Raw genomic sequence first — 27,293 nt, 5'->3', positions numbered from 1 at the left:
GAGGTGGCATAAGAAAGGAATTTGACACACGTTACCCGAATGTCATATATGATCAAGGTCTTATCCAGAACTTTTGAAAAGGATGTTGTAACTTCACATAAAGTCAATATTGAATCGCACCAACTTTGTACCACTGACCAAACAGATAAGCAATTTTCATATGAGAGACAAAGAGTTTTAAAGGCTTCAGTGAGAGTCGAACTCACGACCCCTGGTTTACGAGACCAGTGCTCTAACCTCTGAGCTATGAAGCCATTGACAAGGAACAATTTCTTAAGCAATGTAGGGATTAGCCTGTTAGAGGTATGCATATGCTGAGTAACTCCTAAGGATCATTTACTATGCTACATGGGAGAAATGCAAAGAAACTGTACAAAGATTTTTCTTTAGGTACCAATTTGATAATGACATGGGAAAAATATCAACTTGAAATGCATATGAAAACTTACAACCCATACAAGCAATGATTGTAAGGTAAGGCGTGGTAAAAAATGTAAAGAGAAGCACGATGATTTATTTATATTTTCAAATGTACCAAATTTAAGAATGATTTCATAAACTTTTTTCAGGTCAGTATAAATCTATCTGCAAATGGAGTTTTATGGAGCCATTCAAAAAAGATGAGTTTTTCAAGTGGAAACTTTTTACGAAAGCAAATTTTAAAGCAAATCTGCTCTAAAGTCTTTGTCTCCACATAGCATTAGATCTCTGGCCATGATTATCATTTACATTTTCAATTATGCCAAATTTAACCCCTTTCTGACATCGGACGTACTATCCCGTCGAGGTGGGGTGGGCCCGTATGACCACCGACGGGATAGTACGTCCAGCGCGATCGGCGGCGCTCACGGGGGGAGCGCGGCCGATCGCGGCCGGGTGTCAGCTGCCTATCGCAGCTGACATCCGGCACTATGTGCCAGGAGCGGTCACGGACCGCTCCCGGCACATTAACCCTCGGCACACCGCGATCAAACATGATCGCGATGTGCCGGCGGTGCAGGGAAGCATCGCGCAGGGAGGGGGCTCCCTGCGGGCTTCCCTGAGCCCCCCGCAGCAACGCGATGTGATCGCGTTGCTGCGAGGGTCTTACCTCCCTCCCTGCCTGCTCCAAACCCGGATCCAAGATGGACGCGGATCCGGGTCCTGCAGGGAGGGAGGTGGCTTCACAGAAGCCTGCTCAGAGCAGGCACTGTGAAGCAGCCTGCACTTCTCTCAGATCGGTGATCTGTCAGAGTGCTATGCAAACTGGCAGATCACCGATCTGTATTGTCCCCCCCTGGGGCAAAGTAAAAAAGTAAAAAAAAAATTTCCAAATGTGTAAAAAAAAATATTCCAAAATAATGAAAAAAAAAATATATATATTATTCCCATAAATACATTTCTTTATCTAAATAAAAAAAACAAACAATAAAAGTACACATATTTAGTATCGCCGCGTCCGTAACGACCCCACCTGTAAAACTGGCCCACTAGTAAACCCCTTCAGTAAATACCGTAAGAAAAAAAAAAAAAAAACGAGGCAAAAAACAACGCTTTATTATCATACCGCCGAACAAAAAGTGGAATAACACGCGATCAAAAAGACAGATATAAATAACCATGGTACCGCTGAAAGCGTCATCTTGTCCCGCAAATAACGAGCCGCCAAACAGCATGATCAGCAAAAAAATAAAAAAGTTATAGTCCTGAGAATAAAGCGATGCAAAAATAATTATTTTTTTCCATAAAATAGTTTTTATCGTATAAAAGCGCCAAAACATAAAAAAATAATATAAATGAGGTATCGCTGTAATCGTACTGACCCGAAGAATAAAACTGCTTTATCAATTTTACCAAACGCGGAACAGTATAAACGCCTCTCCCAAAAGAAATTCATGAAAAGTCTGCATTCCAAATGGCGCTCCTTCACTTCCGAGCCCTTCCATGCGTCCAAACGGTGGTTCCCCCCCACATATGGGGTATCAGCGCACTCAGGACAAATTGGACAACAAATTTTGGGGTCCAATTTCTCCTGCTACCCTCGGGAAAATACAAAACTTGGGGCTAAAAAAATAATTTTTGTGGGAAAAAATTTTTGTTTTATTTTTACGGCTCTGCATTATTAACTTCTGTGAAGCCCTTGGTGGGTCAAAGCGCTCAAAACACATCTAGATAAGTTCCTTAGGGGGTCTACTTTCCAAAATGGTGTCACTTGTGGGGGGTTTCAATGTTTAGGCACATCAGTGGCTCTCCAAACGCAACATGGTGTCCCATCTCAATTCCTGTCAATTTTGCATTGAAAAGTCAAACGGTGCTACTTCCCTTCCGAGCTCTCCCATGCGCCCAAACAGTGGTTTACCCCCACATATCGGGTATCAGCGTACTCAGGACAAATTGTACAACAACTTTTGGGGTCCAATTTCTTCTCTTACCCTTGGGAAAATATAAAATTGGGGGTGAAAAGATAATTTTTGTGAAAAAATATGATTTTTTATTTTTACGGTTCTGCATTATAAACTTCTGTGAAGCACTTGGTGGGTCAAAGTGCTCACCACACCTCTAGATAAGTTCCATAGGGGGTCTACTTTCCAAAATGGTGTCACTTGTGGGGGGTTTCAATGTTTACGCACATCAGGGGCTCTCCAAACGCAACATGACGTCCCATCTCAATTCCTGTCAATTTTGCATTGAAAAGTCAAACGGCGCTCCTTCCCTTCCGAGGTCTCCCATGCGCCCAAACAGTGGTTTATCCCCACATATGGGGTATCAGCGTACTCAGGACAAATTGTACAACAACTTTTGGGATCCAATTTCTTCTCTTACTCTTGGGAAAATAAAAAATTGGGGGCGAAAAATAATTTTTGTGAAAAAATATGATTTTTTATTTTTACGGTTCTGCATTATAAACTTCTGTGAAGCACTTGGTGGGTCAAAGTGCTCACCACACCTCTAGATAAGTTCCTTAGGGGGTCTACTTTCCAAAATGGTGTCACTTGTGGGGGGTTTCAATGTTTACGCACATCAGGGGCTCTCCAAACGCAACATGACGTCCCATCTCAATTCCTGTCAATTTTGCATTGAAAAGTCAAACGGCGCTCCTTCCCTTCCGAGGTCTCCCATGCGCCCAAACAGTGGTTTATCCCCACATATGGGGTATCAGTGTACTCAGGACAAATTGTACAACAACTTTTGGGGTCCAATTTCTTCTCTTACCCTTGGGAAAATAAAAAATTGGGGGCGAAAAATAATTTTTGTGAAAAAATATGATTTTTTATTTTTACGGTTCTGCATTATAAACTTCTGTGAAGCACTTGGTGGGTCAAAGTGCTCACCACACCTCTAGATAAGTTCCTTAGGGGGTCTACTTTCCAAAATGGTGTCACTTGTGGGGGGTTTCAATGTTTAGGCACATCAGGGGCTCCCCAAACGCAACATGGCATCCCATCTCAACTCCAGTCAATTTTGCATTGAAAAGTCAAATGGCGCTCCTTCGCTTCCGAGCTCTGTCATGCGCCCAAACAGTGGTTTACCCCCACATATGGGGTATCGGCGTACTCAGGACAAATTGTACAACAACTTTTGGGGTCCATTTTCTCCTGTTACCCTTGGTAAAATAAAACAAATTGGAGCTGAAGTAAATTTTTTGTGAAAAAAAGTTAAATGTTCATTTTTATTTAAACATTCCAAAAATTCCTGTGAAGCACCAGAAGGGTTAATAAACTTCTTGAATATGGTTTTGAGCACCTTGAGGGGTGCAGTTTTTAGAATGGTGTCACACTTGGGTATTTTCTATCATATAGACCCCTCAAAATGACTTCAAATGAGATGTGGTCCCTAAAAAAAAATGGTGTTGTAAAAATGAGAAATTGCTGGTCAACTTTTAACCCTTATAACTCCCTAACAAAAAAAAATTTTGGTTCCAAAATTGAGCTGATGTAAAGTAGACATGTGGGAAATGTTACTTATTAAGTATTTTGTGTGACATATCTCTGTGATTTAAGGGCATAAAAATTCAAAGTTGGAAAATTGCAAAATTTTCAAAATTTTCGCCAAATTTCCATTTTTTGTGCAAATAAACGCAGGTAATATCAAAGAAATTTTACCACTATCATGAAGTACGATATGTCACGAGATAACAATGTCAGAATCGCCAAGATCCGTTGAAGCGTTCCAGAGTTATAACCTCATAAAGGGACAGTGGTCAGAATTGTAAAAATTGGCCCGGTCATTAACGTGCAAACCACCCTCGGGGGTGAAGGGGTTAAGAATGATGTCTGAATTTTGTGTGTGTCAGTATTAGGATTTATGCAGATGGAGTTTTATTGAGGCATTCAAAAAAGAAGACTTTTTAAAGCAAAAACACCCTTTCATTGGGGAGCTTTTAAAGGAGGTTTAGCTTTATCAAGTGGTTCCTAAAGCACTTTTTGAGAGTTCTTGAAGTGTTTTTGAAGAGTTTTTTTCTAAAGCTTTTTCTTTGCAGCCTTTTGATTTACAGTGTCTACTTTAGAGCAAATTCCATCAGGATCTGCTTCAAAGATGCAATATCCCCTTTTATTTTCACCTGGCATTTTTCAAAACCAGAAGTGGAATAAATCACTCAAAATAGCTATGAGTGTGTGTTCACACTAAGTTATATTTTTCCTGCATTTTCAGGGCAGAAACTCTACAAGACTATGTGCACACAGAGGTTTTTAGCTGAGTTTTCAGAGCAGAATCTGGGCAGAAACTCCAAATTTTTGAGGAGCTATGAGATTTGCAGGAGCATTTATAGAGTTTCCACTCAGTTTCAACTAGGTGGCTATGCGCACATGACGTCTTTTTTCAGGCAGCGTCCGCCATTGGAATCATTTGAAAACACTATCAAACATTGCTCAAAAGAATGAACATAAGCAATTCTATGTAAAACTGACTTGCTCTGTCTATGTTGAGGTTTTTGAATGTCTTTTGACCACTTCAGGTTTCTAAAAATGCCAAGCGGTTAAAAGAAGTCACATGTCCATTCTATTAGCGTTTTCCACCAGGAACATGCTGTGTATTTTACAGTACAAATCAGTGGAAAAGCTCAATACATGCCTGGACTTCAAAAATACTTTTTTTTTTAGTGTTTTGCCATTGATTTTGCTTAAAAGAGCTAACTGTTTCTTCTTTTTTCAATGGAGTGAAAAATGCGACCAGAAAAAAAGACTTCACCGAAACCATGGGAAAACCTTCTGAAAAAAGCCGTCTCAAAATTGTCCAGGAAACAACCAAAAAAATGATACAAAAGACGATTCAGGGGAAGAAATGTCCTAAATTTCTTGAAAAGTCTTCTGCGTGAAAAACTCATCAAGTTCTCCTGAGTTTAAAAGCCGTCATATGCACATACCAGTTCCTGTTCCAAAAATTCATTAAAAAACTGAGTGTGTGCGCAGTCCAACACTTCAAAGAAAACTTGTGTTTTTTGAACTCCTAGTGGTGTTTGGAAAAGTTTTGATCAAAATTTCCTGAAAAAACCTCAGTGTGAATATTTAGGTTATTTGCAGATGGAATTTTATTAAGGCATTTAAAAACAATGAGTTTTGCAAGCAGAACCCACTTAGGAAAACATCACTTTATTAGGTACTTTTGGGAAGAGTTTTTATGTTCATGATGTGTTTCCTGGGGATTTTTTGCAGAGTTTGCAATGAGATTTTCATTCTTAAAGCCTTTTTTGCAGATTTTTGATTTGAATGTGCCTAGTTTGGAGTAGTTTTCCTCAGGATCTGCTTCACAGAAGCAACAAGTATTTTTTTTACTTGCTACCACGTTTTTTTGAAAACCTGAAATGGATGAAAACTCTCCAAGTAATGTAATTATTATGCCTGAACATTTTTTTCTCATTATAATAAACCTTCAACTAAGCAGGTATTTTTATAGATAAGCTCAAGAATTAAACTGTTCAGTTTCAAAATAACACAAAGGCTCCAGTGAGAATTGAACTCACGACCCCTGGTTTACAAGACAAGTGCTCTAACCACTGAGCTATGAAGCCAGCGAAGCTTTGACACATCTTTCGATCTCTATTTCGAACAGTGCAATAGCCATTCAGTTGCATTACCAACACAAGTCCTTTCATTTCTAGTTTGAAATCACACTCTTAACGTAATGTCCCATCACCAACAAACCAACATCTGCTCTTGCAACGCAAAAGCATGACTTGCAAACATTCTAAAGCTTCAGTTCTATAACTGACTACCTGTTTATTGGCAATCTGATGTGCAAAAAAATGAAATCAGATGGATTGGCAAAGAAGAGAATTCTACTGCTTGCTTTAATAAAAAATGTAATTCTTTATATTACAAAATCACACATCAAGAATTGATGAAGAAGGGTCATTAGACTCCTAAAGCTCTGATAGAGGTGGCATAAGAAAGGAATTTGACACACGTTACCCGAATGTCATATATGATCAAGGTCTTATCCAGAACTTTTGAAAAGGATGTTGTAACTTCACATAAAGTCAATATTGAATCGCACCAACTTTGTACCACTGACCAAACAGATAAGCAATTTTCATATGAGAGACAAAGAGTTTTAAAGGCTTCAGTGAGAGTCGAACTCACGACCCCTGGTTTACGAGACCAGTGCTCTAACCTCTGAGCTATGAAGCCATTGACAAGGAACAATTTCTTAAGCAATGTAGGGATTAGCCTGTTAGAGGTATGCATATGCTGAGTAACTCCTAAGGATCGTTTACTATGCTACATGGGAGAAATACAAAGAAACTGTACAAAGATTTTTCTTTAGGTACCAATTTGATAATGACATGGGAAAAATATCAACTTGAAATGCATATGAAAACTTACAACCCATACAAGCAATGATTGTAAGGTAAGGCGTGGTAAAAAATGTAAAGAGAAGCACGATGATTTATTTATATTTTCAAATGTACCAAATTTAAGAATGATTTCATAAACTTTTTTCAGGTCAGTATAAATCTATCTGCAAATGGAGTTTTATGGAGCCATTCAAAAAAGATGAGTTTTTCAAGTGGAAACTTTTTACGAAAGCAAATTTTAAAGCAAATCTGCTCTAAAGTCTTTGTCTCCACATAGCATTAGATCTCTGGCCATGATTTTCATTTACATTTTCAATTATGCCAAATTTAACCCCTTTCTGACATCGGACGTACTATCCCGTCGAGGTGGGGTGGGCCCGTATGACCACCGACGGGATAGTACGTCCAGCGCGATCGGCGGCGCTCACGGGGGGAGCGCGGCCGATCGCGGCCGGGTGTCAGCTGCCTATCGCAGCTGACATCCGGCACTATGTGCCAGGAGCGGTCACGGACCGCTCCCGGCACATTAACCCTCGGCACACCGCGATCAAACATGATCGCGATGTGCCGGCGGTGCAGGGAAGCATCGCGCAGGGAGGGGGCTCCCTGCGGGCTTCCCTGAGCCCCCCGCAGCAACGCGATGTGATCGCGTTGCTGCGAGGGTCTTACCTCCCTCCCTGCCTGCTCCAAACCCGGATCCAAGATGGACGCGGATCCGGGTCCTGCAGGGAGGGAGGTGGCTTCACAGAAGCCTGCTCAGAGCAGGCACTGTGAAGCAGCCTGCACTTCTCTCAGATCGGTGATCTGTCAGAGTGCTATGCAAACTGGCAGATCACCGATCTGTATTGTCCCCCCCTGGGGCAAAGTAAAAAAGTAAAAAAAATTTTTCCAAATGTGTAAAAAAAAATAAAAAAAAATATTCCAAAATAATGAAAAAAAATATATATATATTATTCCCATAAATACATTTCTTTATCTAAATAAAAAAAACAAACAATAAAAGTACACATATTTAGTATCGCCGCGTCCGTAACGACCCCACCTGTAAAACTGGCCCACTAGTTAACCCCTTCAGTAAATACCGTAAGAAAAAAAAAAAACGAGGCAAAAAACAACGCTTTATTATCATACCGCCGAACAAAAAGTGGAATAACACGCGATCAAAAAGACAGATATAAATAACCATGGTACCGCTGAAAGCGTCATCTTGTCCCGCAAATAACGAGCCGCCAAACAGCATGATCAGCAAAAAAATAAAAAAGTTATAGTCCTGAGAATAAAGCGATGCAAAAATAATTATTTTTTTCCATAAAATAGTTTTTATCGTATAAAAGCGCCAAAACATAAAAAAATAATATAAATGAGGTATCACTGTAATCGTACTGACCCGAAGAATAAAACTGCTTTATCAATTTTACCAAACGCGGAACAGTATAAACGCCTCTCCCAAAAGAAATTCATGAAAAGTCTGCATTCCAAATGGCGCTCCTTCACTTCCGAGCCCTTCCATGCGTCCAAACGGTGGTTCCCCCCCACATATGGGGTATCAGCGCACTCAGGACAAATTGGACAACAAATTTTGGGGTCCAATTTCTCCTGCTACCCTCGGGAAAATACAAAACTTGGGGCTAAAAAAATAATTTTTGTGGGAAAAAATTTTTGTTTTATTTTTACGGCTCTGCATTATTAACTTCTGTGAAGCCCTTGGTGGGTCAAAGCGCTCAAAACACATCTAGATAAGTTCCTTAGGGGGTCTACTTTCCAAAATGGTGTCACTTGTGGGGGGTTTCAATGTTTAGGCACATCAGTGGCTCTCCAAACGCAACATGGTGTCCCATCTCAATTCCTGTCAATTTTGCATTGAAAAGTCAAACGGTGCTACTTCCCTTCCGAGCTCTCCCATGCGCCCAAACAGTGGTTTACCCCCACATATCGGGTATCAGCGTACTCAGGACAAATTGTACAACAACTTTTGGGGTCCAATTTCTTCTCTTACCCTTGGGAAAATATAAAATTGGGGGTGAAAAGATAATTTTTGTGAAAAAATATGATTTTTTATTTTTACGGTTCTGCATTATAAACTTCTGTGAAGCACTTGGTGGGTCAAAGTGCTCACCACACCTCTAGATAAGTTCCTTAGGGGGTTTACTTTCCAAAATGGTGTCACTTGTGGGGGTTTCAATGTTTACGCACATCAGGGGCTCTCCAAACGCAACATGACGTCCCATCTCAATTCCTGTCAATTTTGCATTGAAAAGTCAAACGGCGCTCCTTCCCTTCCGAGGTCTCCCATGCGCCCAAACAGTGGTTTATCCCCACATATGGGGTATCAGCGTACTCAGGACAAATTGTACAACAACTTTTGGGATCCAATTTCTTCTCTTACTCTTGGGAAAATAAAAAATTGGGGGCGAAAAATAATTTTTGTGAAAAAATATGATTTTTTATTTTTACGGTTCTGCATTATAAACTTCTGTGAAGCACTTGGTGGGTCAAAGTGCTCACCACACCTCTAGATAAGTTCCTTAGGGGGTCTACTTTCCAAAATGGTGTCACTTGTGGGGGGTTTCAATGTTTACGCACATCAGGGGCTCTCCAAACGCAACATGACGTCCCATCTCAATTCCTGTCAATTTTGCATTGAAAAGTCAAACGGCGCTCCTTCCCTTCCGAGGTCTCCCATGCGCCCAAACAGTGGTTTATCCCCACATATGGGGTATCAGCGTACTCAGGACAAATTGTACAACAACTTTTGGGGTCCAATTTCTTCTCTTACCCTTGGGAAAATAAAAAATTGGGGGCGAAAAATAATTTTTGTGAAAAAATATGATTTTTTATTTTTACGGTTCTGCATTATAAACTTCTGTGAAGCACTTGGTGGGTCAAAGTGCTCACCACACCTCTAGATAAGTTCCTTAGGGGGTCTACTTTCCAAAATGGTGTCACTTGTGGGGGGTTTCAATGTTTAGGCACATCAGGGGCTCCCCAAACGCAACATGGCGTCCCATCTCAATTCCAGTCAATTTTGCATTGAAAAGTCAAATGGCGCTCCTTCGCTTCCGAGCTCTGTCATGCGCCCAAACAGTGGTTTACCCCCACATATGGGGTATCGGCGTACTCAGGACAAATTGTACAACAACTTTTGGGGTCCATTTTCTCCTGTTACCCTTGGTAAAATAAAACAAATTGGAGCTGAAGTAAATTTTTTGTGAAAAAAAGTTAAATGTTCATTTTTATTTAAACATTCCAAAAATTCCTGTGAAGCACCAGAAGGGTTAATAAACTTCTTGAATATGGTTTTGAGCACCTTGAGGGGTGCAGTTTTTAGAATGGTGTCACACTTGGGTATTTTCTATCATATAGACCCCTCAAAATGACTTCAAATGAGATGTGGTCCCTAAAAAAAAATGGTGTTGTAAAAATGAGAAATTGCTGGTCAACTTTTAACCCTTATAACTCCCTAACAAAAAAAAATTTTGGTTCCAAAATTGAGCTGATGTAAAGTAGACATGTGGGAAATGTTACTTATTAAGTATTTTGTGTGACATATCTCTGTGATTTAAGGGCATAAAAATTCAAAGTTGAAAAATTGCAAAATTTTCAAAATTTTCGCCAAATTTCCATTTTTTGTGCAAATAAACGCAGGTAATATCAAAGAAATTTTACCACTATCATGAAGTACGATATGTCACGAGATAACAATGTCAGAATCGCCAAGATCCGTTGAAGCGTTCCAGAGTTATAACCTCATAAAGGGACAGTGGTCAGAATTGTAAAAATTGGCCCGGTCATTAACGTGCAAACCACCCTCGGGGGTGAAGGGGTTAAGAATGATGTCTGAATTTTGTGTGTGTCAGTATTAGGATTTATGCAGATGGAGTTTTATTGAGGCATTCAAAAAAGAAGACTTTTTAAAGCAAAAACACCCTTTCATTGGGGAGCTTTTAAAGGAGGTTTAGCTTTATCAAGTGGTTCCTAAAGCACTTTTTGAGAGTTCTTGAAGTGTTTTTGAAGAGTTTTTTTCTAAAGCTTTTTCTTTGCAGCCTTTTGATTTACAGTGTCTACTTTAGAGAAAATTCCATCAGGATCTGCTTCAAAGATGCAATATCCCCTTTTATTTTCACCTGGCATTTTTCAAAACCAGAAGTGGAATAAATCACTCAAAATAGCTATGAGTGTGTGTTCACACTAAGTTATATTTTTCCTGCATTTTCAGGGCAGAAACTCTACAAGACTATGTGCACACAGAGGTTTTTAGCTGAGTTTTCAGAGCAGAATCTGGGCAGAAACTCCAAATTTTTGAGGAGCTATGAGATTTGCAGGAGCATTTATAGAGTTTCCACTCAGTTTCAACTAGGTGGCTATGCGCACATGACGTCTTTTTTCAGGCAGCGTCCGCCATTGGAATCATTTGAAAACACTATCAAACATTGCTCAAAAGAATGAACATAAGCAATTCTATGTAAAACTGACTTGCTCTGTCTATGTTGAGGTTTTTGAATGTCTTTTGACCACTTCAGGTTTCTAAAAATGCCAAGCGGTTAAAAGAAGTCACATGTCCATTCTATTAGCGTTTTCCACCAGGAACATGCTGTGTATTTTACAGTACAAATCAGTGGAAAAGCTCAATACATGCCTGGACTTCAAAAATACTTTTTTTTTTAGTGTTTTGCCATTGATTTTGCTTAAAAGAGCTAACTGTTTCTTCTTTTTTCAATGGAGTGAAAAATGCGACCAGAAAAAAAGACTTCACCGAAACCATGGGAAAACCTTCTGAAAAAAGCCGTCTCAAAATTGTCCAGGAAACAACCAAAAAAATGATACAAAAGACGATTCAGGGGAAGAAATGTCCTAAATTTCTTGAAAAGTCTTCTGCGTGAAAAACTCATCAAGTTCTCCTGAGTTTAAAAGCCGTCATATGCACATACCAGTTCCTGTTCCAAAAATTCATTAAAAAACTGAGTGTGTGCGCAGTCCAACACTTCAAAGAAAACTTGTGTTTTTTGAACTCCTAGTGGTGTTTGGAAAAGTTTTGATCAAAATTTCCTGAAAAAACCTCAGTGTGAATATTTAGGTTATTTGCAGATGGAATTTTATTAAGGCATTTAAAAACAATGAGTTTTGCAAGCAGAACCCACTTAGGAAAACATCACTTTATTAGGTACTTTTGGGAAGAGTTTTTATGTTCATGATGTGTTTCCTGGGGATTTTTTGCAGAGTTTGCAATGAGATTTTCATTCTTAAAGCCTTTTTTGCAGATTTTTGATTTGAATGTGCCTAGTTTGGAGTAGTTTTCCTCAGGATCTGCTTCACAGAAGCAACTAGTATTTTTTTTACTTGCTACCACGTTTTTTTGAAAACCTGAAATGGATGAAAACTCTCCAAGTAATGTAATTATTATGCCTGAACATTTTTTTCTCATTATAATAAACCTTCAACTAAGCAGGTATTTTTATAGATAAGCTCAAGAATTAAACTGTTCAGTTTCAAAATAACACAAAGGCTCCAGTGAGAATTGAACTCACGACCCCTGGTTTACAAGACCAGTGCTCTAACCACTGAGCTATGAAGCCAGCGAAGCTTTGACACATCTTTCGATCTCTATTTCGAACAGTGCAATAGCCATTCAGTTGCATTACCAACACAAGTCCTTTCATTTCTAGTTTGAAATCACACTCTTAACGTAATGTCCCATCACCAACAAACCAACATCTGCTCTTGCAACGCAAAAGCATGACTTGCAAACATTCTAAAGCTTCAGTTCTATAACTGACTACCTGTTTATTGGCAATCTGATGTGCAAAAAAATGAAATCAGATGGATTGGCAAAGAAGAGAATTCTACTGCTTGCTTTAATAAAAAATGTAATTCTTTATATTACAAAATCACACATCAAGAATTGATGAAGAAGGGTCATTAGACTCCTAAAGCTCTGATAGAGGTGGCATAAGAAAGGAATTTGACACACGTTACCCGAATGTCATATATGATCAAGGTCTTATCCAGAACTTTTGAAAAGGATGTTGTAACTTCACATAAAGTCAATATTGAATCGCACCAACTTTGTACCACTGACCAAACAGATAAGCAATTTTCATATGAGAGACAAAGAGTTTTAAAGGCTTCAGTGAGAGTCGAACTCACGACCCCTGGTTTACGAGACCAGTGCTCTAACCTCTGAGCTATGAAGCCATTGACAAGAAACAATTTCTTAAGCAATGTAGGGATTAGCCTGTTAGAGGTATGCATATGCTGAGTAACTCCTAAGGATCGTTTACTATGCTACATGGGAGAAATGCAAAGAAACTGTACAAAGATTTTTCTTTAGGTACCAATTTGATAATGACATGGGAAAAATATCAACTTGAAATGCATATGAAAACTTACAACCCATACAAGCAATGATTGTAAGGTAAGGCGTGGTAAAAAATGTAAAGAGAAGCACGATGATTTATTTATATTTTCAAATGTACCAAATTTAAGAATGATTTCATAAACTTTTTTCAGGTCAGTATAAATCTATCTGCAAATGGAGTTTTATGGAGCCATTCAAAAAAGATGAGTTTTTCAAGTGGAAACTTTTTACGAAAGCAAATTTTAAAGCAAATCTGCTCTAAAGTCTTTGTCTCCACATAGCATTAGATCTCTGGCCATGATTTTCATTTACATTTTCAATTATGCCAAATTTAACCCCTTTCTGACATCGGACGTACTATCCCGTCGAGGTGGGGTGGGCCCGTATGACCACCGACGGGATAGTACGTCCAGCGCGATCGGCGGCGCTCACGGGGGGAGCGCGGCCGATCGCGGCCGGGTGTCAGCTGCCTATCGCAGCTGACATCCGGCACTATGTGCCAGGAGCGGTCACGGACCGCTCCCGGCACATTAACCCTCGGCACACCGCGATCAAACATGATCGCGATGTGCCGGCGGTGCAGAGAAGCATCGCGCAGGGAGGGGGCTCCCTGCGGGCTTCCCTGAGCCCCCCGCAGCAACGCGATGTGATCGCGTTGCTGCAAGGGTCTTACCTCCCTCCCTGCCTGCTCCAAACCCGGATCCAAGATGGACGCGGATCCGGGTCCTGCAGGGAGGGAGGTGGCTTCACAGAAGCCTGCTCAGAGCAGGCACTGTGAAGCAGCCTGCACTTCTCTCAGATCGGTGATCTGTCAGAGTGCTATGCAAACTGGCAGATCACCGATCTGTATTGTCCCCCCCTGGGGCAAAGTACAAAAGTTAAAAAAATTTTTCCAAATGTGTAAAAAAAAAAAAAAAAAAATATTCCAAAATAATGAAAAAAAAAAAAAATATTATTCCCATAAATACATTTCTTTATCTAAATAAAAAAACAAACAATAAAAGTACACATATTTAGTAATGCCGCGTCCGTAACGACCCCACCTATAAAACTGGCCCACTAGTTAACCCCTTCAGTAAATACCGTAAGAAAAAAAAAAACGAGGCAAAAAACAACGCTTTATTATCATACCGCCGAACAAAAAGTGGAATAACACGCGATCAAAAAGACATATATAAATAACCATGGTACCGCTGAAAGCGTCATCTTGTCCCGCAAATAACGAGCCGCCATACAGCATGATCAGCAAAAAAATAAAAAAGTTATAGTCCTGAGAATAAAGCGATGCAAAAATAATTATTTTTTTCCATAAAATAGTTTTTATCGTATAAAAGCGCCAAAACATAAAAAAATAATATAAATGAGGTATCGCTGTAATCGTACTGACCCGAAGAATAAAACTGCTTTATCAATTTTACCAAACGCGGAACAGTATAAACGCCTCTCCCAAAAGAAATTCATGAAAAGTCTGCATTCCAAATGGCGCTCCTTCACTTCCGAGCCCTTCCATGCGTCCAAACGGTGGTTCCCCCCCACATATGGGGTATCAGCGCACTCAGGACAAATTGGACAACAAATTTTGGGGTCCAATTTCTCCTACTACCCTCGGGAAAATACAAAACTTGGGGCTAAAAAAATAATTTTTGTGGGAAAAAATTTTTGTTTTATTTTTACGGCTCTGCATTATTAACTTCTGTGAAGCCCTTGGTGGGTCAAAGCGCTCAAAACACATCTAGATAAGTTCCTTAGGGGGTCTACTTTCCAAAATGGTGTCACTTGTGGGGGGTTTCAATGTTTAGGCACATCAGTGGCTCTCCAAACGCAACATGGTGTCCCATCTCAATTCCTGTCAATTTTGCATTGAAAAGTCAAACGGTGCTACTTCCCTTCCGAGCTCTCCCATGCGCCCAAACAGTGGTTTACCCCCACATATCGGGTATCAGCGTACTCAGGACAAATTGTACAACAACTTTTGGGGTCCAATTTCTTCTCTTACCCTTGGGAAAATATAAAATTGGGGGTGAAAAGATAATTTTTGTGAAAAAATATGATTTTTTATTTTTACGGTTCTGCATTATAAACTTCTGTGAAGCACTTGGTGGGTCAAAGTGCTCACCACACCTCTAGATAAGTTCCTTAGGGGGTCTACTTTCCAAAATGGTGTCACTTGTGGGGGGTTTCAATGTTTACGCACATCGAGGGCTCTCCAAACGCAACATGACGTCCCATCTCAATTCCTGTCAATTTTGCATTGAAAAGTCAAACGGCGCTCCTTCCCTTCCGAGGTCTCCCATGCGCCCAAACAGTGGTTTATCCCCACATATGGGGTATCAGCGTACTCAGGACAAATTGTACAACAACTTTTGGGGTCCAATTTCTTCTCTTACCCTTGGGAAAATAAAAAATTGGGGGCGAAAAATAATTTTTGTGAAAAAATATGATTTTTTATTTTTACGGTTCTGCATTATAAACTTCTGTGAAGCACTTGGTGGGTCAAAGTGCTCACCACACCTCTAGATAAGTTCCTTAGGGGGTCTACTTTCCAAAATGGTGTCACTTGTGGGGGGTTTCAATGTTTACGCCCATCAGGGGCTCTCCCAACGCAACATGACGTCCCATCTCAATTCCTGTCAATTTTGCATTGAAAAGTCAAACGGCGCTCCTTCCCTTCCGAGGTCTCCCATGCGCCCAAACAGTGGTTTATCCCCACATATGGGGTATCAGCGTACTCAGGACAAATTGTACAACAACTTTTGGGGTCCAATTTCTTCTCTTACCCTTGGGAAAATAAAAAATTGGGGGTGAAAAATAATTTTTGTGAAAAAATATGATTTTTTATTTTTACGGTTCTGCATTATAAACTTCTGTGAAGCACTTGGTGGGTCAAAGTGCTCACCACACCTCTAGATAAGTTCCTTAGGGGGTCTACTTTCCAAAATGGTGTCACTTGTGGGGGGTTTCAATGTTTAGGCACATCAGGGGCTCCCCAAACGCAACATGGCGTCCCATCTCAATTCCAGTCAATTTTGCATTGAAAAGTCAAATGGCGCTCCTTCGCTTCCGAGCTCTGTCATGCGCCCAAACAGTGGTTTACCCCCACATATGGGGTATCGGCGTACTCAGGACAAATTGTACAACAACTTTTGGGGTCCATTTTCTCCTGTTACCCTTGGTAAAATAAAACAAATTGGAGCTGAAGTAAATTTTTTGTGAAAAAAAGTTAAATGTTCATTTTTATTTAAACATTCCAAAAATTCCTGTGAAGCACCAGAAGGGTTAATAAACTTCTTGAATATGGTTTTGAGCACCTTGAGGGGTGCAGTTTTTAGAATGGTGTCACACTTGGGTATTTTCTATCATATAGACCCCTCAAAATGACTTCAAATGAGATGTGGTCCCTAAAAAAAAATGGTGTTGTAAAAATGAAAAATTGCTGGTCAACTTTTTACCCTTATAACTCCCTAACAAAAAAAAATTTTGGTTCCAAAATTGTGCTGATGTAAAGTAGACATGTGGGAAATGTTACTTATTAAGTATTTTGTGTGACATATCTCTGTGATTTAAGGGCATAAAAATTCAAAGTTGGAAAATTGCAAAATTTTCAAGATTTTCGCCAAATTTCCATTTTTTTTGCAAATAAACGCAGGTAATATCAAAGAAATTTTACCACTATCATGAAGTACGATATGTCACGAGATAACAATGTCAGAATCGCCAAGATCCGTTGAAGCGTTCCAGAGTTATAACCTCATAAAGGGACAGTGGTCAGAATTGTAAAAATTGGCCCGGTCATTAACGTGCAAACCACCCTCGGGGGTGAAGGGGTTAAGAATGATGTCTGAATTTTTTTTGTGTCAGTATTAGGATTTATGCAGATGGAGTTTTATTGAGGCATTCAAAAAAGAAGACTTTTTAAAGCAAAAACACCCTTTCATTGGGGAGCTTTTAAAGGAGGTTTAGCTTTATCAAGTGGTTCCTAAAGCACTTTTTGAGAGTTCTTGAAGTGTTTTTGAAGAGTTTTTTTCTAAAGCTTTTTCTTTGCAGCCTTTTGATTTACAGTGTCTACTTTAGAGCAAATTCCATCAGGATCTGCTTCAAAGATGCAATATCCCCTTTTATTTTCACCTGGCATTTTTCAAAACCAGAAGTGGAATAAATCACTCAAAATAGCTATGAGTGTGTGTTCACACTAAGTTATATTTTTCCTGCATTTTCAGGGCAGAAACTCTACAAGACTATGTGCACACAGAGGTTTTTAGCTGAGTTTTCAGAGCAGAATCTGGGCAGAAACTCCAAATTTTTGAGGAGCTATGAGATTTGCAGGTGCATTTGTAGAGTTTCCACTCAGTTTCAACTAGGTGGCTATGTGCACATGATGTCTTTTTTCAGGCAGCTTCCGCCATTGGAATCATTTGAAAACACTATCAAACATTGCTCAAAAGAATGAACATAAACAATTCTATGTAAAACTGACTTGCTCTGTCTATGTTGAGGTTTTTGAATGTCTTTTGACCACTTCAGGTTTCTAAAAATGCCAAGCGGTTAAAAGAAGTCACATGTCCATTCTATTAGCGTTTTCCACCAGGAACATGCTGTGTATTTTACAGTACAAATCAGTGGAAAAGCTCAATACATGCCTGGACTTCAAAAATACTTTTTTTTGAGTGTTTTGCCATTGATTTTGCTTAACCCCTTCATGACCCAGCCTATTTTGGCCTTAATGACCTTGCCACTTTTTGCAATTCTGACCAGTGTCCCTTTATGAGGTAATAACTCAGGAACGCTTCAACGGATCCTTGTGGTTCTGAGATTGTTTTTTCGTGACATATTGGGCTTCATGTTAGTGGTAAATTTAGGTCGATAATTTCTGAGTTTATTTGTGAAAAAAACGGAAATTTGGCGAAAAATTTGAAAATTTTGCAATTTTCACATTTTGAATTTTTATTCTGTTAAACCAGAGAGGTATGTGACACAAAATAGTTAATAAATAACATTTCCCACATGTCTACTTTACATCAGCACAATTTTGGAAACAAATTTTTATTTTGCTAGGAAGTTATAAGGGTTAAAATTTGACCAGTGATTTCTCATTTTTACAACAAAATTTATAAAACCATTTTTTTTAGGGACCACCTCACATTTGAAGTCAGTTTGAGGGTTCTATATGGCTGAAAATACCCCAAAATGACACCATTCTAAAAACTGCACCCATCAAGGTGCTCAAAACCACATTCAAGAAGTTTATTAACCCTTCAGCAGAAGCAACATGGAGGGGAAAAATTAACATTTAACTTTTTAGTCACAAAAATGATCTTTTCGCAACAATTTTTTTATTTTCCCAAGGGTAAAAGGAGAAACTGGACCATGAATGTTGTTGTCCAATTTGTCCTGAGTACGCTGATACCTCATATGTGGGGGTAAACCACTGTTTGGGCGCACGGCAGGGCTCGGAAGGGAAGGAGCGCCATTTGACTTTTTGAATGAAAAATTGGCTCCAATCTTTAGCGGACACCATGTCACGTTTGGAGAGCCCCCGTGTGCCTAAACATTGGAGCTCCCCCACAAGTGACCCCATTTTGGAAACTAGACCCCCCAAGGAACTTATCTAGAAGCATAGTGAGCACTTTAGACCCCCAGGTGCTTCACAAATTAATCCGTAAAAATGAAAAAGTACTTTTTTCACACAAAATTTTTTTAGCCTCAATTTTTTCATTTTCACATGGGCAACAGGATAAAATGGATCCTAAAATTGGTTGGGCAATTTCTCCTGAGTACGCCAATACCTCATATGTGGGGGTAAACTACTGTTTGGGCACATGGTAAGGTTCGGAAGGGAAGGAGCGCCATTTGACTTTTTGAATGAAAAATTATCTCCATAGTTAGCGGACACCATGTCAGGTTTGGAGAGGCCCTGTGTGCCTAAACATTGGAGCTCCCCCACAAGTGACCCCATTTTGGAAACTAGACCCCCCAAGGAACTTATCTAGATGCATAGTGAGCACTTTAAACACTCAGGTGCTTCACAAATTGATCCGTAAAAATGAAAAAGTACTTTTTTTTCACACAAAATTTCTTTTAGCCTCAATTTTTTCATTTTCACATGGGCAACAGGATAAAATGGATCCTAAAATTTGTTGGTCAATTTCTGCTGAGTACGCCGATACCTCATATGTGGGGGTAAACCACTGTTTGGGTGCACGGCAAGGCTCGGAAGGGAAGGCGCGCCATTTGACTTTTTGAATGGAAAATTAGCTCCAATCGTTAGTGGACACCATGTCGCGTTTGGAGAGCCCCTGTGTGCCTAAACATTGGAGCTCCCCTACAAGTGACCCCATTTTGGAAACTAGACCCCCCAAGAAACTAATCTAGATGCATAGTGAGCACTTAAAACCCCCAGGTGCTTCACAGAAGTTTATAACGCAGAGCCATGAAAATAAAAAAAATATTTTTCTTTCCTCAAAAATGATTTTTAGCCCGGATTTTTTTAGTTTCCCAAGGATAATAGGAGAAATTGGAACCCAAATGTTGTTGTCCAGTTTGTCCTGAGTACGATGATACCCCATATGTGGGGGTAAACCACTGTTTGGGCGCACGGCAGGGCTCGGAAGGGAAGGCACGCCATTTGGCTTTTTGAATGGAAAATTAGCTTCAATCATTAGCGGACACCATGTCGCGTTTGGAGAGCCCCTGTGTGCCTAAACATTGGAGCTCCTGCACAAGTGACCCCATTTTGGAAACTAGACCTCCCAAGGAACTAATCTAGATGTGGGGTGAGCACTTTGAACCCCCAAGTGCTTCACAGAAGTTTATAACGCAGAGCCATGAAAATAAAAAATTATTTTTCTTTCCTCAAAAATGATTTTTTAACCCACAATTTTTTATTTTCCCAAGGGTAACAGGAGAAATTGGACCCCAAAAGTTGTTGTCCAGTTTCTCCTGAGTACGCTGATACCCCATATGTGGGGGTAAACCACTGTTTGGGCACATGCCGGGGCTCGGAAGGGAAGTAGTGACGATTTGGAATGCAGACTTTGATGGAATGGTCTGCGGGAATCATGTTACGTTTGCAGAGCCCCTAATGTGCCTAAACAGTAGAAACCCCCCACAAGTGACCCCATTTTGGAAACTAGACCCCGCAAGGAACTTATCTAGATGTGTGGTGAGCACGTTCAACCCCCAAGTGCTTCACAGAAGTTTACAATGCAGAGCCGTGAAAATAAAAAATCATTTTTCTTTCCTCAAAAAAGATGTTTTAGCAAGCAATTATTTATTTTCACAAGGGTAACAGGAGAAATTGGACCCCAATATTTGTTGCCCAGTTTGCTGTGAGTACGCTGATACCTCATATGTGGGGGTAAACCACTGTTTGGGCGCACGTCAGGGCTCGGAAGGGAAGTAGTGACATTTGAAATGCAGACTTTGATGGAATGGTCTGCGGGCGTCACGTTGCATTTGCAGAGCCCCTGATGTGCCTAAACAGTAGAAACCCCCTCTAAGTGACCCCATTTTGGAAACTAGACCCCACAAAGAACTTATCTAGATGTGTGGTGAGCACGTTCAACCCCCAAGTGCTTCACAGAAGTTTACAACGCAGAGCCGTGAAAATAAAAAATCATTTTTCTTTCCTCAAAAAAGATGTTTTAGCAAGCAATTGTTTATTTTCACAAGGGTAACAGGAGAAATTGGACCCCAATATTTGTTGCCAAGTTTGCTGTGAGTACGCTGATACCTCATATGTTGGGGTAAACCACTGTTTGGGCGCACGTCAGGGCTCGGAAGGGAAGTAGTGACATTTGAAATGCAGACTTTGATGGAATGGTCTGCGGGCGTCACGTTGCATTTGCAGAGCCCCTGATGTGCCTAAACAGTAGAAACACCCCACAAGTGACCCCATTTTGGAAAGTAGACCCCAAAAGGATCTTATCTAGATGTGTGGTGAGCACTTTCAACCCCCAAGTGCTTCACATAAGTTTATAACGTAGAGCCATGAAAATAAAAAATAATTGTTCTTTCATCAAAAATTATGTTTTAGCAAGTAATTTTTTATTTTTGCAAGGGTAACAGGAGAAATTGGACCACAATAGTTGTTGCCCAGTTTGTCCTGAGTACTCTGGTATCCCATATGTGGGGGTAAACCACTGTTTGGGCGCACGTCGGGGCTTGGAAGGGAGGGCGCACCATTTGACTTTTTGAACGCAAGATTGGCTGGAATCAATGGTGGCGCCATGTTGCGTTTGTAGACCCCTGATTTGCCTAAACAGTGGAAACCCCTCAATTCTAACTTCAACACTAACCCCAACACACCCCTAACCCTAATCCCAACTGTAGCCATAACCCTAATCACAACCCTAACCCCAACACACCCCTAACCACAACCCTAACCCCAACACACCCGTAACCCTAAATCCAACCCTAACCCTAATCCTAACCCTAATCCCAACCCTACCCACAACTGTAACCTCAACACAACCCTAACCCTATCCTTAACCCTAACCACAAGCCTAATCTTAACCCTATTTCCAACCCTAGCCCTAATTCCAACCCTAAGGGTACCGTCTCACATAACGATTTACCAACGTTCACGACCAGCGATACGACCTGGCCGTGATCGTTGGAAAGTCGTTGTGTGGTCGCTGGGGAGCTGTCACACAGACCGCTCTCCAGCGACCAACGATGCCAAGGTCCCGGGTAACCAGGGTAAACATCGGGTTACTAAGCGCAGGGCCGCGCTTAGTAACCCGATGTTTACCGTGGTTACCAGCGTAAAAGTAAAAAAAAAAAAACGTACATACTCACATTTCGGTGTCCTTCAGGTCCCTTTCCGTCTGTTGAAGGGTCTTACCTCCCAACCGGCTGCTCCAGACCTGGATCCAAGATGGCCGCGGATCCGGGTCCTGCAGGGAGGGAGGTGGCTTCACAGAAGCCTGCTCAGAGCAGGCACTGTGAAGCAGCCTGCACTTCTCTCAGATCAGTGATCTGTCAGAGTGCTATGCAAACTGGCAGATCACCGATCTGTATTGTCCCCCCCTGGGGCAAAGTAAAAAAGTAAAAAAAAAATTTCCAAATGTGTAAAAAAAAATAAAAAAAAATATTCCAAAATAATGAAAAAAATATATATATTATTCCCATAAATACATTTCTTTATCTAAATAAAAAAACAAACAATAAAAGTACACATATTTAGTAACGCCGCGTCCGTAACGACCCCACCTATAAAACTGGCCCACTAGTTAACCCTTTCAGTAAATACCGTAAGAAAAAAAAAAAAAAAACGAGGCAAAAAACAACGCTTTATTATCATACCGCCGAACAAAAAGTGGAATAACACTCGATCAAAAAGACAGATATAAATAACCATGGTACCGCTGAAAGCGTCATCTTGTCCCGCAAATAACGAGCCGCCATACAGCATGATCAGCAAAAAAATAAAAAAGTTATAGTCCTGAGAATAAAGCGATGCAAAAATAATTATTTTTTTCCATAAAATAGTTTTTATCGTATAAAAGCGCCAAAACATAAAAAAATAATATAAATGAGGTATCGCTGTAATCGTACTGACCTGAAGAATAAAACTGCTTTATCAATTTTACCAAACGCGGAACAGTATAAACGCCTCTCCCAAAAGAAATTCATGAAAAGTCTGCATTCCAAATGGCGCTCCTTCACTTCCGAGCCCTTCCATGCGTCCAAACGGTGGTTCCCCCCCACATATGGGGTATCAGCGCACTCAGGACAAATTGGACAACAAATTTTGGGGTCCAATTTCTCCTGCTACCCTCGGGAAAATACAAAACTTGGGGCTAAAAAAATAATTTTTGTGGGAAAAAATTTTTGTTTTATTTTTACGGCTCTGCATTATTAACTTCTGTGAAGCCCTTGGTGGGTCAAAGCGCTCAAAACACATCTAGATAAGTTCCTTAGGGGGTCTACTTTCCAAAATGGTGTCACTTGTGGGGGGTTTCAATGTTTAGGCACATCAGTGGCTCTCCAAACGCAACATGGTGTCCCATCTCAATTCCTGTCAATTTTGCATTGAAAAGTCAAACGGTGCTACTTCCCTTCCGAGCTCTCCCATGCGCCCAAACAGTGGTTTACCCCCACATATCGGGTATCAGCGTACTCAGGACAAATTGTACAACAACTTTTGGGGTCCAATTTCTTCTCTTACCCTTGGGAAAATATAAAATTGGGGGTGAAAAGATAATTTTTGTGAAAAAATATGATTTTTTATTTTTACGGTTCTGCATTATAAACTTCTGTGAAGCACTTGGTGGGTCAAAGTGCTCACCACACCTCTAGATAAGTTCCTTAGGGGGTCTACTTTCCAAAATGGTGTCACTTGTGGGGGGTTTCAATGTTTACGCACATCAGGGGCTCTCCAAACGCAACATGACGTCCCATCTCAATTCCTGTCAATTTTGCATTGAAAAGTCAAACGGCGCTCCTTCCCTTCCGAGGTCTCCCATGCGCCCAAACAGTGGTTTATCCCCACATATGGGGTATCAGCGTACTCAGGACAAATTGTACAACAACTTTTGGGGTCCAATTTCTTCTCTTACCCTTGGAAAAATAAAAAATTGGGGGCGAAAAATAATTTTTGTGAAAAAATATGATTTTTTATTTTTACGGTTCTGCATTATAAACTTCTGTGAAGCACTTGGTGGGTCAAAGTGCTCACCACACCTCTAGATAAGTTCCTTAGGGGGTCTACTTTCCAAAATGGTGTCACTTGTGGGGGGTTTCAATGTTTATGCACATCAGGGGCTCTCCAAACGCAACATGACGTCCCATCTCAATTCCTGTCAATTTTGCATTGAAAAGTCAAACGGCGCTCCTTCCCTTCCGAGGTCTCCCATGCGCCCAAACAGTGGTTTATCCCCACATATGGGGTATCAGCGTACTCAGGAAAAATTGTACAACAACTTTTGGGGTCCAATTTCTTCTCTTACCCTTGGGAAAATTAAAAATTGGGGGCGAAAAATAATAATAATGTAATTATTATGTCTGAACATTTTTTTCTCAGTATAATAAACCTTCAACTAAGCAGGTATTTTTAAAGATAAGCTCAAGAATTAAACTGTTCAGTTTCAAAATAACACAAAGGAACCAGTGAGAATTTAACTCATGACCCCTGGTTTACAAGACCAGTGCTCTAACCACTGAGCTATGAAGCCAGCGAAACTTTGACACATCTTTTGATCTCTATTTCGAACAGTGCAATAGCCATTCAGGTGCATTACCAACACAAGTCCTTTCATTTCTAGTTTGAAATCACACTCTTAACATAATGTCCCATCACCAACAAACCAACAACTGCTCTTGCAACGCAAAAGCATGACTTGCAAACATTCTAAAGCTTCAGTTCTATAACTGACTACCTGTTTATTGGCAATCTGATGTGCAAAAAAATGAAATCAGATGGATTGGCAAAGAAGAGAATTCTACTGCTTGCTTTAATAAAAAATGTAATTCTTTATATTACAAAATCACACATCAAGAATTGATGAAGAAGGGTCATTAGACTCCTAAAGCTCTGATAGAGGTGGCATAAGAAAGGAATTTGACACACGTTACCCGAATGTCATATATGATCAAGGTCTAATCCAGAACTTTTGAAAAGGATGTTGTAACTTCACATAAAGTCAATATTGAATCGCACCAACTTTGTACCACTGACCAAACAGATAAACAATTTTCATATGAGACACAGAGTTTTTAAGGCTTCAGTGAGAGTCGAACTCACGACCCCTGGTTTACGAGACCAGTGCTCTAACCTCTGAGCTATGAAGCCATTGACAAGGAGCAATTTCTTAAGCAATGTAGGGATTAGCCTGTTAGAGGTATGCATATGCTCAGTAACTCCTAAGGATCGTTTACTATGCTACATGGGAGAAATGCAAAGAAACTGTACAAAGATTTTTCTTTAGGTACCAATTTGATAATGACATGGGAAAAATATCAACTTGAAATGCATATGAAAACTTACAACCCATACAAGCAATGATTGTAAGGTAAGGCGTGGTAAAAAATGTAAAGAGAAGCACGATGATTTATTTATATTTTCAATTGTACCAAATTTAAGAATGATTTCATAAACTTTTTTCAGGTCAGTATAAATCTATCTGCAAATGGAGTTTTATGGAGCCATTCAAAAAAGATGAGTTTTTCAAGTGGAAACTTTTTATGAAAGCAAATTTTAAAGCAAATCTGCTCTAAAGTCTTTGTCTCCACATAGCATTAGATCTCTGGCCATGATTTTCATTTACATTTTCAATTATGCCAAATTTAACCCCTTTCTGACATCGGACGTACTATCCCGTCGAGGTGGGGTGGGCCCGTATGACCACCGATGGGATAGTACGTCCAGCGCGATCGGCGGCGCTCACGGGGGAAGCCTATCGCAGCTGACATCCGGCACTATGTGCCAGGAGCGGTCATGGACCACTCCCGGCACATTAACCCCCGGCACACCGCGATCAAACATGATCGCGATGTGCCGGCGGTGCAGGGAAGCATCGCGCGGGGAGGGGGCTCCCTGCGGGCTTCCCTGAGCCCCCCGCAGCAACGCGATGTGATCGCGTTGCTGCGATGGTCTTACCTCCCAACCGGCTGCTCCAGACCTGGATCCAAGATGGCCGCGGATCCGGGTCCTGCAGGGAGGGAGGTGGCTTCACAGAAGCCTGCTCAGAGCAGGCACTGTGAAGCAGCCTGCACTTCTCTCAGATCGGTGATCTGTCAGAGTGCTATGCAAACTGGCAGATCACCGATCTGTATTGTCCCCCCCTGGGGCAAAGTAAAAAAGTAAAAAAAAAATTTCCAAATGTGTAAAAAAAAATAAAAAAAAATATTCCAAAATAATGAAAAAAAAAAATATATTATTCCCATAAATACATTTCTTTATCTAAATAAAAAAACAAACAATAAAAGTACACATATTTAGTAACGCCGCGTCCGTAACGACCCCACCTATAAAACTGGCCCACTAGTTAACCCTTTCAGTAAATACCGTAAGAAAAAAAAACGAGGCAAAAAACAACGCTTTATTATCATACCGCCGAACAAAAAGTGGAATAACACTCGATCAAAAAGACAGATATAAATAACCATGGTACCGCTGAAAGCGTCATCTTGTCCCGCAAATAACGAGCCGCCATACAGCATGATCAGCAAAAAAATAAAAAAGTTATAGTCCTGAGAATAAAGCGATGCAAAAATAATTATTTTTTTCCATAAAATAGTTTTTATCGTATAAAAGCGCCAAAACATTAAAAAATAATATAAATGAGGTATCGCTGTAATCGTACTGACCCGAAGAATAAAACTGCTTTATCAATTTTACCAAACGCGGAACAGTATAAACGCCTCTCCCAAAAGAAATTCATGAAAAGTCTGCATTCCAAATGGCGCTCCTTCACTTCCGAGCCCTTCCATGCGTCCAAACGGTGGTTCCCCCCCACATATGGGGTATCAGCGCACTCAGGACAAATTGGACAACAAATTTTGGGGTCCAATTTCTCCTGCTACCCTCGGGAAAATACAAAACTTGGGGCTAAAAAAATAATTTTTGTGGGAAAAAATTTTTGTTTTATTTTTACGGCTCTGCATTATTAACTTCTGTGAAGCCCTTGGTGGGTCAAAGCGCTCAAAACACATCTAGATAAGTTCCTTAGGGGGTCTACTTTCCAAAATGGTGTCACTTGTGGGGGGTTTCAATGTTTACGCACATCAGGGGCTCTCCAAACGCAACATGACGTCCCATCTCAATTCCTGTCAATTTTGCATTGAAAAGTCAAACGGCGCTCCTTCCCTTCCGAGGTCTCCCATGCGCCCAAACAGTGGTTTATCCCCACATATGGGGTATCAGCGTACTCAGGACAAATTGTACAACAACTTTTGGGGTCCAATTTCTTCTCTTACCCTTGGAAAAATAAAAAATTGGGGGCGAAAAATAATTTTTGTGAAAAAATATGATTTTTTATTTTTACGGTTCTGCATTATAAACTTCTGTGAAGCACTTGGTGGGTCAAAGTGCTCACCACACCTCTAGATAAGTTCCTTAGGGGGTCTACTTTCCAAAATGGTGTCACTTGTGGGGGGTTTCAATGTTTATGCACATCAGGGGCTCTCCAAACGCAACATGACGTCCCATCTCAATTCCTGTCA

The 27,293-nt window shown here is 40.4% G+C and overlaps 6 non-coding genes across 6 annotated transcripts; all 6 read right to left on the bottom strand.

Moving 5' to 3' along the window:
• Positions 1-181: 181 nt before the first annotated feature.
• TRNAT-CGU (transfer RNA threonine (anticodon CGU)) lies at positions 182-254 on the bottom strand. Its single transcript has one exon. It is a non-coding gene; the product is annotated as a tRNA-Thr (tRNA).
• A 5,662-nt stretch (positions 255-5,916) lies between these two features.
• TRNAT-UGU (transfer RNA threonine (anticodon UGU)) lies at positions 5,917-5,989 on the bottom strand. Its single transcript has one exon. It is a non-coding gene; the product is annotated as a tRNA-Thr (tRNA).
• A 546-nt stretch (positions 5,990-6,535) lies between these two features.
• TRNAT-CGU (transfer RNA threonine (anticodon CGU)) lies at positions 6,536-6,608 on the bottom strand. Its single transcript has one exon. It is a non-coding gene; the product is annotated as a tRNA-Thr (tRNA).
• Positions 6,609-12,275: 5,667 nt separating this feature from the next.
• TRNAT-UGU (transfer RNA threonine (anticodon UGU)) lies at positions 12,276-12,348 on the bottom strand. Its single transcript has one exon. It is a non-coding gene; the product is annotated as a tRNA-Thr (tRNA).
• Positions 12,349-12,894: 546 nt separating this feature from the next.
• TRNAT-CGU (transfer RNA threonine (anticodon CGU)) lies at positions 12,895-12,967 on the bottom strand. The gene has a single exon. It is a non-coding gene; the product is annotated as a tRNA-Thr (tRNA).
• An 11,881-nt stretch (positions 12,968-24,848) lies between these two features.
• TRNAT-CGU (transfer RNA threonine (anticodon CGU)) lies at positions 24,849-24,921 on the bottom strand. Its single transcript has one exon. It is a non-coding gene; the product is annotated as a tRNA-Thr (tRNA).
• Positions 24,922-27,293: the final 2,372 nt, after the last annotated feature.

Source organism: Ranitomeya variabilis, chromosome 1, assembly GCF_051348905.1.
Source record: "Ranitomeya variabilis isolate aRanVar5 chromosome 1, aRanVar5.hap1, whole genome shotgun sequence".
NCBI classification, from domain to species: Eukaryota; Metazoa; Chordata; class Amphibia; order Anura; family Dendrobatidae; genus Ranitomeya; species Ranitomeya variabilis.
The sequence above is the reverse complement of the archived record's forward strand: the minus strand, read 5'-3'. Positions and strand labels throughout refer to the sequence as shown.